A 15191-nucleotide genomic window follows, 5' to 3' on the forward strand; every position below is an offset into this window, starting at 1 on the left:
TTTTAACGGCCCGGTCAGAGGTGCTGACCGGAGCCACCAGGGTCCCTTTTTGACCAGGTGTTCCTGTCGAAAACCAGACACCTGAGCCTCACAATTCCAGGTTTCAGGCCTGCAGGGGCACTGGAATTTGTGGCTCCAGGTCTTAGTCCCACAGCTCCAGGTTTCAGCCCCACAGGGGCACCACAGATCAAGGCTCCTGCTCCATGTGGGGCACCAGGGCTTGGGGCTCCTGCCCTGCAGGGAGCGCTGGGGCTCAGGACTCCAGGCTTCAGCCCTGCTGCTCTGGGCTTCAGCTCAGTGGAGGGTGCCGGGGCTCAGGGCTTCAGCCTCATAGGGGGCACCAGGGGTGGGGCTTTAGCCCTGTGGGAGGTTCTGGGGCTCAGAGCTCCAAGATTCAACCCCACGGCTCCTGGCCTCAGCCCCATGGAGGCAATGGGGCTCTGGGCTTCAGCTACAGGGCCCCACAGACCCCCTGAAACTGGCTTGTGGACCCCGGCTGAGAACTGCTACTTTACAGTATGGAATCCAGATGTTATAGGTGAGATTAACACAGGCAGCACCTCACAGGCAGTCATTAAACACATTCTTATAACTCTAATGCCTATTTTAACCATACCGGTGAGCTAGACTGGCTCCAGCAAGGTATTTGTCTGCGTTCCCCATGGGCTCCTCGGCATGAGCTGACCTCTGGGCTGCCAGCGTCACACATGGTACTAAGGGCGGGTGTGGAATCCCCGTCACTGGAGGTTTTCAGAAGAGTTTGCACATCCCTAGACCTGTCAGAGCTGGTCTAGGTTTACCTTGTCCTATCTCAGTGCAGGGGGGCTGGACGAGATGACTTCTCAAGGTCCCTTCCCTTTGATTCTTTCTCTGTCCCTTTCTCCCACAGAGGTTGGTCCAATAAAAACTATTACCTCTCCCACCTGGTCTCTCTAGGATTCTGTGAGGCAGCTGGACTGCAACGGCAACATTTCCAAATTAAAATATTTTGGGTTTTGATTTATCTCACCCAGATCTGCACATTCCCTCCAATCTTCTCCGGCAGGCCTGTGACAAAGTGGGAAGTAGTGTTTTGCGTGAGTACTGTGTGCCTCAGTTCCCCTGTGCATTACACAAATACCTAGGTGGTGGGACAAGGGGGTGTGATTTTTGCTGAGACCCTAGTGGGCAAGTGCAGCTGCCTCTAGCTGCCTAGACATAGATAATGGCCAAAACACACTGTAACCTGGCAACGGATGGTCGGGGGTCTTTCACCAGGAGCCAGCCCCCTGCGACAAATTAGAGCAAGGAGGAGGTGAAGACCAGGTGATCCCTTTGCCCAGGAAACAAGACAAAGGACGGAGCAGAGACAATGGGCATGACTGAGGTTAGGTGGCTGGAGGCTGGTAACTCTCTTGGTTTGGGGACTCAGGGGGCAGGGCCCAGGGCCCTGGGGTCTGGATCTCCCCAAAATGGACCTTACTGAACATTCCTGATTTCTGTGCTAACAAGCTCTGTTCTACGCTGTGTCCCTGAGGACTAATAACTCTCCTGTGTCACACGCTGGCTGAGTCCCTGTGACTGGAGTGGGGGTGCAGGGCCCTTTGGGGGGGTGAAGGTCCCCAGGTGGATATGCTGTGGGGGGGCTGAATGCTCCAAGATTGGCCCCAGGAGGCCCTGAAGCCGAGCAGACTTCTTGCCCTGGTGAAAGCATGCCCTGAGGGGAGACCAGGCCTGTCGACAGGGAGGCAAAGGGGGCAATTGCCATGGGGCCAGGGCGATTTAAAAGGGCCCAGGGTCCCCTGGCCCTTTTACATCGCCCAGGCGGGCCGCAGGGCTACAAGGCACGCACAACAGCTCCAGTTCCGTGTTTTGGAAGGTCCCACGGGCCGGCACAATCAGCCAGCGCGGTCAGTCCCGGAAGTAACGGGAGGTCCCCGAAGTGAGAGATTCGTCACTTCTGCCCCGGGCCCCACCCTCCCCAAGGACAGTCCTGGCCCTGGAGCCCAGAATTGCTGTCGGTGGGCCTGGGAGAGACACACTGCACCAGTGTCCTGCCTGACTTCATTCAGAACGGATCCAGAGCACCAAGCCTGCGGCCCTGTGACAAGGCCCTACCTACCCCATAACTCCCACTATGAGCTATGTGGGAGCAGCTGCCCTGCCACCTGCCACGGGCTTTCAGTGCTGGAGGGCTGGGATGTCCCCTGTCCCAAAGGGTGTTTTTGTGATGCCAGGTTCCTCCTGAGCAGAGACTGGTGCGTGCCCGTCGCGCAGTGCGGCTGTGTGCACCATGGAAGGTACTACAAGAAGAGAGAGGAGTTCTACTCCAGCGCCTCCTGCCAGGAGTGGTGCAGGGTCATTGAATGCCGGGCAACCTCCTGTGGGGCCAGTGAGCAGTGCAGGGTGAAGAACAGAGTCCTGGGCCGCCACACCACAGGCTGCGGCAAATGCACCGTGGCCGGCAGTTCCCACTGCCTGATCTTGGATGGACGGGCCTTCAACTTCCAGGGCTCCTGCACTTGCACCTTAGCCAAGGTCTGCAGCAACGCCCCCTGCCTGATGAACTTCTCTGTGGTGGTGGAGAAGGAGAGCTCTGGCCATGGTCGCATGGCTTGGATGAGGACAGTGGTAGTCTCCGTCCAAGGCTATGCCATCACCCTGGAGAAGGGGAGGAAGTGGAAGGTCACAGTAAGTCTCCATCTGAGATTAGTCTTAGTACGTAAGAACATATGAACAGCCATACTGGATCAGACCAATGGTCCATCTAGCCCACTAGCCAGTCTCTGACAATGACCAACACCAGGTGCTCCAGAGGAATGAACAGAACAGAATAATTACTGAGGGATCCATCCCCTGTAGGCCAATCCCAGCTTGTGGCAAAGAGAGGCTGGAGACACTTCAGACCATGGTTTTGTATCCCTGCCCATCCTGGCTAAAAGCTATTGATAGACCTTTCCTCTATGAACTTATCTAGTTCCTTTTTGAACTTATCTAGTTCTCTGTTGAAGTGTGTGTGTAACCAGGACACAGCTGCTGAGTCCCCATTAGTGACAGGTGAATTTCCCTCTCATTGGCACAGGTGGACGGGGAGCTTTACACTCTCCTGCTGGCTATGAACAATGGAAAATTTTGGATCAACCAGGAGGGAAACAACATCATTGTCCAGTCTGCCTCAAAGTCCTTTATGACACCTCCAGTTATGTCCTAGTCTCCATCCCCAGCTCCTACAAGGGACACGTGTTTGGTTTGTATCCCCTCCCCCTCCTAGCTCAGGTTACAGGCTCTCAGGTCTCCCATCCCCAGTGAAACTCCCCTGCCACATTCCCAGGTCAACACTCCCCCTCCCTGCTGCGTCACAGCTTGTGGGGCAACTTCAATGGTGACAAGAACGATGACTTTCTGATGCCCAGTGGGAAAAGCACCCAGAACGTGGATGAGTTCAGGGCCTTCTGGAAGGTGCCTGTTGACGGTGCCACATCCCAATTACTGTGGTGAGAGGTGCCCTGTCTGTGATGCAGCTCAGACAAAGTCATACCAGGCTGACAGCTCCTGTGGGCTGATCAGGTAGTGGACCTTGGGTCCCTTCAGAGACTGTGACTCACTGGTCAGCCCTGCCGAGTACCTCAACCCCTGTCTGTGTGACATATATGCCACCAATGGTATGGGCGAGACCCTCTGCCAGAGCCTCCAGGCTGGAATGGGAAACCCCGGATCCAAACCCCCTGCTCCAATGACTCCTTGATTATTTATCCGGGGGGGGGACACCTTCAACAGAGGAGATTGAGTGTGGGCTGCCATGAGAATATCCCTTAGCTCAGTGGTTAGGACTCTCCCGGGAGATGGGAGAGCCCCTGTTCAAAACTTTTTACCCCATCAAAGAGAGGGGGGAATTGAACCCATACTTCTCACATCCCAGCTGTTACTAGAGTGGCAGCAGCCTCATTGCCTCTGCCCCGCAAGGGCAGCTTAGGTGCTCAGCCACCCAATGCCAGGAGAAGTGCTCCAGGCAGTTGCTCGCTAGCAGAGATAGACCCGGACTTAGCCGCCGACCTCCGTAGAGCCAGCGATTTGCCAGACACTTAGCCATTGCAGTGCCCAAGCCCCTTTGTGGGTCTGTGGATATAATGGGGAATAACTGGCCAGGTGGCGGTACTGCTGAACAGGCTTTGGGGGTCACAGTGGGTCACAAAATGGAACATATGTCCACAACATGATGCAATTGTGAAAAAGGTTAATCTCATTCTGTGGTGTATTACCAGGTGGGTCGTATGTCAGACAGGGGAGCCGTTGTCCTGCTCTGCTCGGCACTGGGCAGCATAGGTGCTGGAACTAGAGGTGTGGGGGGTGCTGCAGCACCCCCTGGATTGAAGTGGTTTCAATTATATACAGGGTGCACATTTGGTTCAATGGCTCTCAGCACCCCCATGATAAAAATTGTTCCAGCGCCCCTGCTAGGCAGGCCTCGGCTGCAGTCCTGGAGTTCATTTTAGGAAAGAGGGAGCCAAACTGGAGAAAGCCCAGAGGACAGTGACAAAAATGATCAGAGATTTGGAGAACCTGACCTGGGAGGAAAGGTTAAAATACCTGGATTTGGGCTTGAGAAGAGATAACTGAGAACAGTCTTCAAATATACTGAGGGCTGTTAGAAAGAGGATGGGGAATCAATTGTTCTCCAGGCCCACTGAAGGCAGGACAAGCAGAAAGGAGTTAACCTGCAGCAAGGGAGATTGGGGGCTGGTATTAGGGAAATCTTTCTAGCTCCCAGGGGAGTTCAGCTCTGCAACAGGCTTCCCAGGGGGGTTGTGAGATCCCCATCACTGGAGGTTTTTAAGATGAAACTGGACAAACACCAGACAGGGCTGCTCTAGGGTTACTTGGTCCTGCCTCAGTGCAGGGAGGCTGGACTGGCTGCCCTCTCAAGGTGCCTTCCAGCTGCATTTCTATGCAGGACACTAGGCCCTCTCCCGTCATGTAATCAGCCTAGGGCCTTGGCCATAAGGGCCTCCAGCTGCCACTTGTTTGGTCTTGGGCTGCCCAGCTTCACCCCACTCCCATCAGGATTTGGCCAATAAGGCCAGTGTTTGGAGAGGGTTAAATACGCCCAGGGCCAGCCCCCCAGGACTTTATGTCCCAGGCTTGCTCTAGCAATGGATTGGGGAAGGAAGATATGGCCCCCTGGGGCTTAGGTAAAGGCTGGCTCTGTGTGGGGGTAGCCTGGGGTTCTTCCAGCTTATTCAGGTAACTAGTGGGGGGAGGGGGACTCTGTGATGCTTATGGGGCTGGGCGGTGGGGAGCCCTGGTGACTGAGGGGCCTAGCTTGGGGGGGAGGGGGGAGTTGTTACGGTTCTGTTCTGGGAGAGCCCTGGGGGTGGGACACAGCAACTACTGTGTGGTATGAAGGGGACTACTCTGGCTAATGGTAATGGCTGCCCCTTTCTCCCTATGGTAGGTCAGAGGATTCTGCTCTGAAGTGCCCCTCAGAAGTAGGGGGAGCACCTCTAGGCAGGGGCCTGGATTCCTTCTAATGGGTTTCCTGTGCTGACCCTACTATAATGAGGTGTGGGGGGAATAATAACACCTGGCTCTTCACCCATTGATCTCCAGGCGCCCTCCAGAGGGTGGGAAACTGAGGCACTGGGAAAAGGGGTTTGCCCAAGAGCACCCAGGCCTCCAGAGTTCCAGCCCAGTGCCCTAGGCTGGTATCCTTTTAAATAGCTTGTGAGCCCTCTAGCGGTGCTCACTGTATTCTCAGCTGTGGAAGCTGGGGGTGTACTTAACTAGACCTGGTACATTGTGTGATGCTAGTAGCTATGGTTATTCTGGACCCAGCTGTGCCCAGGAAGTGACTTCTTCTAGGGTGAGGAGCAAAAATCACAACTTCCCAAAGCACCTGACCTTTGAGGCCTTACTACTCTTGGCAGGGTGGATATAGGTGGGGGCAGGCAAGATAGTTATACCGGAGCCCCGCAAGCCTCTGTAAATAAAGTGAAAATGGGAAAGGGTGGGGCCCCAGTAAACATGATGAATGGGGGGGGGGGGGACTTGGATGGGTATTTGTTTGTTTTTGGTGCCCAATTTCAGACTTTAATGGGGTTTGGGTTTTTTGTGTGCCTCTTCTGGAACTGTCCCCCAAAACTGCTAGCTATGCCTAGAAATCCAGGCTGGCCCAAGGGTTAGGACAGTAGCTAAGACTTGGCAGACCTACTCTGCCACAAGCTTCCTGGGCAATCACAGGGTTCCTCTGCCTCCCTTTCCCCTCTGTAGACCAGTACTAATAGCACTGCCCTGCCTCCTGGGGGGTGTTGTGGGGATAAATACACCTAAGGAAGGTGAGGTGGCCTAGTGCTATGGTGATGCGGGGTGGGGAGTGGCACAGACAGATACAAAGTTAGCTGTTGGCCCAAATGGATTTAATGATCTTGTCTTGTGTTCCAGATATGTCAGCCGAAAGACTGTTACTGTGGCTTATCCTGGCCTTGCTATTGGGTGAGTAAAGGGTCTGAAACGCATCTGCTAAGTGTGCTAATGAATGGGCTAGTGCATCCCCTGGAGAGGACAAGCCTGGGGCTGCTCAGCTGCATCGTGGTCCCTATAGTGTAACATCTTGTGGTGGTTTTCCTTTAAGTGATCCAGGTCCTATTTCACTCGCTGCTGAGCAGTGACAGGGTTGTAACCACCATAAGGTTTTGAGCACATGAATTTCTGCTGCTACAGTCTGAGCTTAATAAAAAAAAACAAACAAAAAAACCCTAGATGGGGCAGTGACTTACCCATGGTCACCAGCAGAACTGGGAAGAGAACCCAGGTGTCCTGATTCTCAGCCTTATTCCCTGGTCCACACTGCCTCCCCTATGCTAATGGAGTGTATTTGCAAAAGGCTATGTGCCTCACCCTCCAGGCCAGCCAAAGCAAACAGTCTACTGCTGCTGGCTAGTGGAGTTAATCCCCTCAAGTCCTAGTGCTCCAGGTTGTGGCTATTAACTCTAGTATCAATTCAGGACCTTGAGTCAATAGGTTTTTTTTTTATTGTTTGGGAGCCAAAGTGAGAAATCCACTTCCAGTCACTTTGGATTGGTCAAAACCTTTAGGCTGCCTCAAAACCACTTCCAAGTTTGTCATTTCATTTCAATTTGACCAGCACTGGGGTGTTTCATCCTCTTTGGCTTTAAAATTTGGCAAACTTGAAATTAAATGTCAGGTTTCAGAGTAGCAGCCGTGTTAGTCTGTATTCGCAAAAAAAAGGAGTACTTGTGGCACCTTAGACTAATAAATTTATTAGAGCATAAGCTTTCGTGAGCTAAGCATCTCTGTGTAGGAAGGAAGCTGGACAGAGACTGGTTCCCCAGGCTGGAGCAGCAGCAGCCGGCTGTGGAAGGAGGAGCTACTTATTGTGATGTCAACTGTGGTGTTAGGCGAGTAGCTGGCAATGTGCAGCTCCAGGTTGGGCAGGCCATAGGAAGAGACAAAGTTCTGTATGAAAACAGTGAAGAACTCCTTGCCCAGCGGGTCTGCTGAGCAAGGACCTGGAGGGAGATTAATCCGGTCTGTTACTGGGGTAAGTTCCCCCTTTCCCTATACAGGGGCCTAGCAGGAAGAGAATAGAGCCTAATATAGCCAGAACGTGGGGTTTAGTTGAGAATTTCACCAGCTCTCATCACGATTGTCAAAGAGTATTCTGAAATGTGACAATTTGCCACATCTGGGAAGAAAGAAAAATCAAAGTGTCTCATTTAATTTCAAAAAGAAAAGGGAGTACTTGTGGCACCTTAGAGACTAACAAATTTCCGATGAAGTGAGCTGTAGCTCATGAAAGCTTATGCTCTAATAAATTTGTTAGTCTCTAACAATTAACAACAACAGTTAGTCTGTGGGTGACTTCTGCGCTAGCTGAGGTGATGGGTCTCTGCTGTTCGGAGGAGGCTTTGGCTGGTCTCTCCTGGGGAAACTTAGCTGACCCATGTAAGCAGCATGGTGACCATGTGGATCTGACAATAGATTGGCTGTGGTATAGGCCTGCCCCTGTTTGACTTCCATTAATACCCTGGGGGAGGAGGGTGCGGGAGAATCAGTACACACATCCTCTGGGCAGCCTGAAGAATGGAGGGCAAGGTTTGCCTTCAGGTTTCCAAGGGTCATGTGTCTTCCTAGAGGTCAAGATATGCTTGCTATTGCTGTTAGCTGGTGGAGTCTTTCCATAGCACACTAGAGGCTGTGCTGTCATAGGCTCAGTTCTGGCCCTCTAGAGGACTTCCCTTCTTGCCACATCTCCAAGTTCTCACCATCTGAACCCCACAAGCTGGGAGAGGTCTCGGCTAGACAAGGCCATTTCCTACTAGCGACTGGTGCCTGTTGCTGCTCCTCCTCCAATTGCCTTATCCCCTCTCGTTTCAATGCTCCAGTGCCCCCCGCACAGCCGCCTCCAGACCTGCACCTCTGCCTGCCCAGCAGCATGCTCTGATCTCACTGCCTCAGACAAGTCTCCAGTCCCCTGCCAGGAGGCCTGCATCTGCCTGAATGGCTTTGTCCAGAGTGCTGCAGCCTGTGTCCCCCATGGAGAGTGTGGCTGTGCCCTGGAGGGACGTTATCTGGCAGCGGGGAAGATCTGGGGGGAGTTTTGCCGGAGCGTCTGCACCTGCCATGAGGACACAAGGGAGGTGGAATGCCACAATGCCAGCTGTGGGGCACAGGAGAGCTGCCAGCTGGTGGATGGGGCATGGGGCTGTCATCCTCTTCCTTGTACATCTTGTCTGGCTTATGGGGGGACTCACTACATCACTTTTGATGGGCACAGCTTTGAATACAAGGGTGGCTGCAGCTACCAGCTGGCTGGATCCTGTTCTGATGTCTTCTCTGGCATGGTTCCCTTCTATGTTCAAGTCCACACTCACCCTGGCATGAGCCCATATGGCAGTGCCACCAAGTCGGAGATTGGGGTGTATAATAAGGTTCTCCCTGAGCCAGGAGCAGAGCGGGGCAGTCCTAGTGAGTAGATTGGGCAGGAACTGGATTTCCCAGTGGGGAGAATGGGCAGGAATTGACTTCAGAGTTTTGAAACTGAATGAAAACAACCTTCCTGCAAAACAATCGAAAAATCTCACTTGGGGTGAATCAAAACATTCCATGTTAAAATCCAATCCTCCAACTTCAACCTTACAATCTTCTGTATAAGTTGGATTCTTGGCAGTCGACTTTCCCATTAGAGTCAACTTTTGATTAAACCTGAAACATTGGTCAGTTGTTGTTGGTTGGGGGTATGGGGTTTTTTGTGTGGTGGGTTTTCTTGGGGGAGGGGGGTGTAACCTGATTTGACAAAGTCAAATCTTCCTGGTGAGGATGTATGTTCTAGTTCTACTCAAAAGTTCCCTCAGCTAAAGCTGAGCATCTCATCTTGTCACTAGACCTGTGACTTATCCTGGCTGCTCTGGCCTTAAAATTCAGGAGGGACCACTGATAACCTTGTCTGACCTCATAACCCAAGCCAGTTTCTCAGTCATTCCTGCATCTAGCTCAGCACAAAGTTATTGGGCTGGATCAGGTCTTGGTTTTGTTTGTCAGGTGAGGTAATATCTCTTATTGGCCCAACTTCTGTCCTGATGGAAGGGACAAGCTGAGCTTCATTTCTGGAGACTGTAACCAGAGTGTCCAAGCTAAATGCAAAGTGAGACAAGCCTGGGAACTTAAATCCATAATTCAGCTGGATGCTAAAAACCATGGATTTAGCAGATGGGGGTTTATGGCCTGTTAATTTTAAAACTCACCCGGCTGCTGGCTAATCCTCAATTGACCTACAACTACAGAGGTTTTACATGCCTTTCTATGACACTTAAGCCCAAGGGGTTCACATGTCTGTCCCACCACATATTTAGGTTGGACACTCTACCTTCTCCAGACCTGAGAGACAAACTTTTGAGCCTCAAAGCTTTCCAACAGAAGTTGGTCCAATAAAATATTGCATCACCCAGCTAGTCTGTCTCTAATCTTGGATTTGAGACATCTCCATGTGATGGGCAAGGTAATCTCTTAATTAGACCAAGTTCTGTTCTTCAAAAGCTGTCTCTCACCATTGCAATCAGACTTCACCTACAGGGGAAGCCATCCTAAGATCTGCACCTTCATTTCCATTCTGGGTGGCTGGCTTCCAGAGGCAGTCCCCATATTTGTGGGCAGGAAGTTGGCCCAGCATGATGGGCCAAAACTCTTGTCTAATAGGAGGTGCATGCATGAGGCTTTGCCACTTATTGCCTTGGCTAGAGCTGTGCAGGAAAAGGCTCCTCCCATTCTGTGCAACTCCAAAATGTTTTGTTTCAGAATCAGAATGAAGAAAACCTCTGAGATTTTTCACAGGCAGCAAATGCTGGAAAACTGGCTTAGAGAACCTAAACAGGACTGGTTTTTAGGCAGCTGGAGAGGTGCCCTGGTGGGTGATGGTCCTAAGCAAGAGCCCTACAACAAGCAGGAAAGCCCCTCAAAGAGAAGTCCTCTGCTCCCAATCCCTGCAGCTAATCATGTCCCTCTTGCCTTCCAAATTGATGGGATATTGGTTCACCTCCCCTATATCCTGAAGAACCAGCTCGTGGTCCTCCGTAGCAGCTGGGATGTGCGGGTGAAGACCGACTCTGGGCTCAGGGTTGCTTTTGACTGGGACAGTCAGCTCCGGCTCAGCCTTCCTGCTGCCCATGTTGCTGGGGTGTGTGGCCTGTGCAGCAACATGTCAGGGAGCAGCCCCAGGAGTTGGGGGGCTTGCAAGCCCCTGCCACAGAGTGTGGCCTGGTCCCGTGCAGTGGGAACTGTACAGCTTGCAATGGGGCTCAGAGATATAGGGCCAGGGACCGCTGTGGCATGATGATGGCTGAGAATGGGCCCTTCATGAGGTGCCACAGCACCATAGACCCCAGCGGGTATTTCCAGGACTGCATCTCTGACCTCTGCTCCCACCAGGGGAATGAGATTGTCCTGTGTCGTGCTCTGGCAGCTTACACAGCTGCCTGTCAAGAAGCACAGATGCCTGTCGGCCTGTGGAGAAATGGGAGCTTCTGCAGTAAGTGAGATGGGCTGGACCTGGGAGTGGGGTCTGGTGGGTAGAGCCAGGACTCCTGGATTCTGTTGCTGGGAAGTTAGTGGGTGGCCCAGGGGCTCCCACCTACATGAGAGCGTGAAAGGGGGGGAAAGAGGATGGGATCCTGACTCTTTCCCCTCCATTATGTGGGTTCTGATCACTGCATCCACCTCTCAGCTGTGCTGTTATTGTACAACAGATGGGAACATGGGTGGATCAGTGGCCAGCCCAGATCTGACTCTCTGCCCCTGTGCATTTGGGCGGAGGGGGCACAGCAATGCTCCTGTTTGGAGCTAGGCACAGGGGTCTGAGCAATATCCTCCTAGAAGACCCACAGTTGTCACCACCCCATGTGGGGCAGGGCTGCAGAGAGCCACCTCCCCTTGACACCATTGGATCCCCCAGTACTGGAAGAGGATGGCACAGTGGCTACAGAGGGGTGCTGTTGGCCATACAAGAGGCTGCGGGTGGGGATAACAGTTGCCCCTCTGGCTCCAGTGTCAAAGACCCTGGGCTCAGTCCCTGCCCATGGTGGGATGTTCAGGCAGCATCCTTGAAGCTATTGGACTTCACCCAACCTTCTGCCTCTCTCTCCGGCAGATCCCAACTGCCCTCCAAACAGGCACTATGACCCCTGTGTTCTGGCCTGCCCTGCCACCTGCTACAATCTCTCCCTCCCACACCCCTGCCCACTGCCATGCCAGGAGGGCTGTCAGTGCACCCCAGGCCATGTGCTTAGCGGGGACCAGGGTGTACCCACAGCAGGCTGTAGCTGTCTGCACCAAGGCCTGTACTGGCCATTGGGCAGCTCCTTCTATACAGCCTCCTGTGAGGAGAGGTGCACCTGCCAGGCCCCTGGGAGGGTGGCATGCCAGCCCCACACCTGCAGGGCCCCTGAGGAGTGCAGAATCCATGCAGGAATACGAAGCTGCCACCCTGCCCTCTTCGGGACCTGCTCAGCCTTTGGTAGGAGCAACTACATCTCCTTTGACCAGATGGCATTCATCCTACGGGGGAACTGCAGCCATGTCCTGGCCAAGACACAGGCCAGGGGTAACCTGACTGGCTTTGCTGTCTGGCTGCTGAGAGGAGCTAGCCAGGAGACATGGCCAGAGGTCAGGGTCTATGGCCATAGACTTACCTTGTCCAGGGGCACTACAGCCATCCAGGTGAGTAACAAGCATGTGCTTTGGGCTCTGATGCTGGTTTGGATGGAAGGAGGGGCTAGTAGCTTGGAGCAGGGGGTCAGGACTCCTGGGTTCTCTTCCTGTTCTAGGAAGGGACTGGGAGCTGCTGCCTGGGAGGGGAGTTGGACTCCTGGATCCTGCTCCAGGAAGGGAGCATGGGCTGATTATCCCAAGCTCATGGGGGATTCTAGCCTGCTGACTGATCTGAGGTTATGTGAGCCCTCAGACTTGGGGTTCACCCTCACTAAAATGGGGTTAATCCCTAGCCCCATTTGAGATACCAGCACTGCAATGTGTGCCCTTCCCCCAGCTGATGGAGCAGAAGGCCTAGGAAGTGAGGGTTTGCAGGAGGCTTCCTGCCAGCTAAGCTTGCAGATGGTGGGGGGGAAGAGACTGAGATCCCTTCCTTGGCTTGCAAGGAGAGGGCCAAGACAACCACAAGTACTAGATTCTATGTCCATAGCTCATAGTGGCTGCTCCAGCAAAGAACCACTGCTAACTTGAGTGGCCAGCCTGTGCTGAAGATCACATATTCAGACCCTGCTGGTGACCTGGGGGTTGTTTTTTATCGCCCATGGCCTTGCTGAGCACAGGTGCCTGTTCCTCCCCAGGTGGAAGGCATGTGGGGCTATCTGCCCCTGGATCTGAGTGGCTCAGTGCGTGTCTTCCTGCATGGCAGAATTCTCCGCCTGGAGACTGACTTCGGCCTCTAAGTTGCCTATGATGGGGCCTCGCTTGTAACAATCATCATCCCAGGACCTTACCAGGGGCATGTGGCCGGCCTCTGTGGCAACTACAATGGTGTCTCAAGTGATGACTTCACACTGCTGGATGGTTCAGTCTCCCTACGCATCTGCCTTCTCTTCTGCTTGGAGAACCAACATGGGGGAGGACTGCTACACAAAAGGGGAGGGCCAGCAGCCCCCATGCACCAGCCATGAAAGCCAACATTGTCATCTCCTGCTGGCCAGGGACAAGCCCATTCAGCAGTTGCCACTCTGCTGTTGAACCCACAGCCTACGTCGATGGCTGCCTCTAAGATGTCTGCCTGGGGAACAGCACCACCATACACTGCAGTGTGATGGCTAGCTAAGCAACCATGTGCCAAGTTGCAGGGATCACAATTGGCCACTGGCAGGACCTGGCTTCCTGCCGTGAATGCCACCCTCCCCGTCCCTGGAATAGATGGGGCATGGTGGGTGAGCAAAAAGGAATGGGTTAGTTAATGGAACCCTTCCTTGGCTAGATCAGAACCAGCACCCTAGGAGAAAGGGGGTCCAGTCATGCCAAGCACCATGCAATATAGCAAAGCCTCTTCCCAGGCAAGGACTAAAGGAAGGTTCTACCTCTGGGTATGGTGCTACAGCAGTGTAAGCCCAAGGTTTCAAGTCTGAGCCAAGCTGATACCCAGGGTTCAAGCCCTATTGCTTACCTGTGTGGACACAGCCTTTGAGGATCGCCTAGACAAGGTGTGAAATAGACCAGACCTTAGACATGGCCTATGCTACAGACTTATTGATATAATTACATCCACACCATGTAGACAGCAAGAGCCTCTCCTGTCAACATAGCTACTGCTACTCATGGGGGAAGATTAACTACACTAATGAGCACTCTCTCCAGCATAGTCTTTATAAAAGCCCTGCAGCTGTGCTGACCTCACATGAAGTGTAGCTTGGGCACACCTACAAGCTGCGTCTGGCATAGCTGTGTCGGGGTGTGAAGAGGGGTGATTCCCTTCAATGTTGGAAGAAGCCACTCATGTAAATGCTATTGTACCAGCAAGTTGGTCCACTTTAATTCTGTAGCCTAGACATGCCCATATGGAGCTAGTCAAATATGCAGCCTGCGTGTTAACTTTCACAAGCTTCCACCCCCTGATCAAACCAGTCTCCTGTCCAACAAATCACAAAAGCCAAATTGAACCGAACTTGCCTGTGCAGGGGAGAACTGGCTTTGAGACCACTCTAGTAAAGACTCTGGTATCTACCCTGGCACAAAAAATCCTCCCACAGTGTGGAGGAAGCTTTTATTGGCTCAGGGTAGCAAGGATTCACTTGATGATATTATACCAGTAACCAGGGCAGTGAAGCACCACCAAAAGGGTGGCCTAGTGGATAGAGCTCTGGGATCCAGGAGACCTGAGACCTATTCCCAGCTCTACCACTGACTTGCCAGAGTATGCTGGGCAGGTATGGCCCCTCTCTGCCTCAAAGAGAAAAGGAGTACTTGTGGCACCTTAGAGACTAACAAATTTATTAGAGCATAAGCTTTCGTGAGCTACAGCTCACTTCATCGGATGCATCCGATGAAGTGAGCTGTAGCTCACGAAAGCTTATGCTCTAATAAATTTGTTAGTCTCTAAGGTGCCACAAGTACTCCTTTTCTTAGAGGGGAGATTGATATATATATATACACACACACACACACACACACACAGAGAGAACATGAAACAATGGGTTTTATCATACACACTGAAAGGAGAAAGAAAAGGAGTACTTTTGCGAATACAGACTAACACGGCTGCTACTCTGAAAACTGTAAGGAGAGTGATCACTTAAGATAAGCCATCGCCAGCAGCGGGGGGGGGGGGAGGAGGAAAACCTTTCATGGTGACAAGCAAGGTAGGCTATTTCTAGCAGTTAAAAAGAACATCTGAGGAACAGTGGGGGGTGGGGTGGGGGGAGAAATAACATGGGGAAATAGTTTTACTTTGTGTAATGACACATCCATTCCCAGTCTCTATTCAAGCCTAACTTAATTGTATCCAGTTTGCAAATTAATTCCAATTCAGCAGTCTCTCGTTGGAGTCTGTTTTTGAAGCTTTTTTGTTGAAGGATAGCCACTCTCAGGTCTGTAATAGAGTGACCGGAGAGACTGAAGTGTTCTCCAACTGGTTTTTGAATGTTATAATTCTTGACGTCTGATTTGTGTCCATTTATTCTTTTATGTAGAGACTGTCCAGT

The 15191-nt window shown here is 52.5% G+C and overlaps 1 long non-coding RNA gene across 1 annotated transcript; it reads left to right on the plus strand.

The window, feature by feature from the left end:
* The first annotated feature begins 5081 nt into the window (after positions 1 to 5081).
* LOC122457375 lies at positions 5082 to 14180 on the plus strand. Its single transcript, XR_006276882.1, has 3 exons — positions 5082 to 5220; positions 6418 to 6468; positions 12837 to 14180. It is a non-coding gene; the product is annotated as an uncharacterized LOC122457375 (long non-coding RNA).
* The last annotated feature ends 1011 nt before the right edge of the window (positions 14181 to 15191 follow it).

This window comes from Dermochelys coriacea, chromosome 24 (genome assembly GCF_009764565.3).
Source record: "Dermochelys coriacea isolate rDerCor1 chromosome 24, rDerCor1.pri.v4, whole genome shotgun sequence".
Classification (NCBI taxonomy): Eukaryota; Metazoa; Chordata; order Testudines; family Dermochelyidae; genus Dermochelys; species Dermochelys coriacea.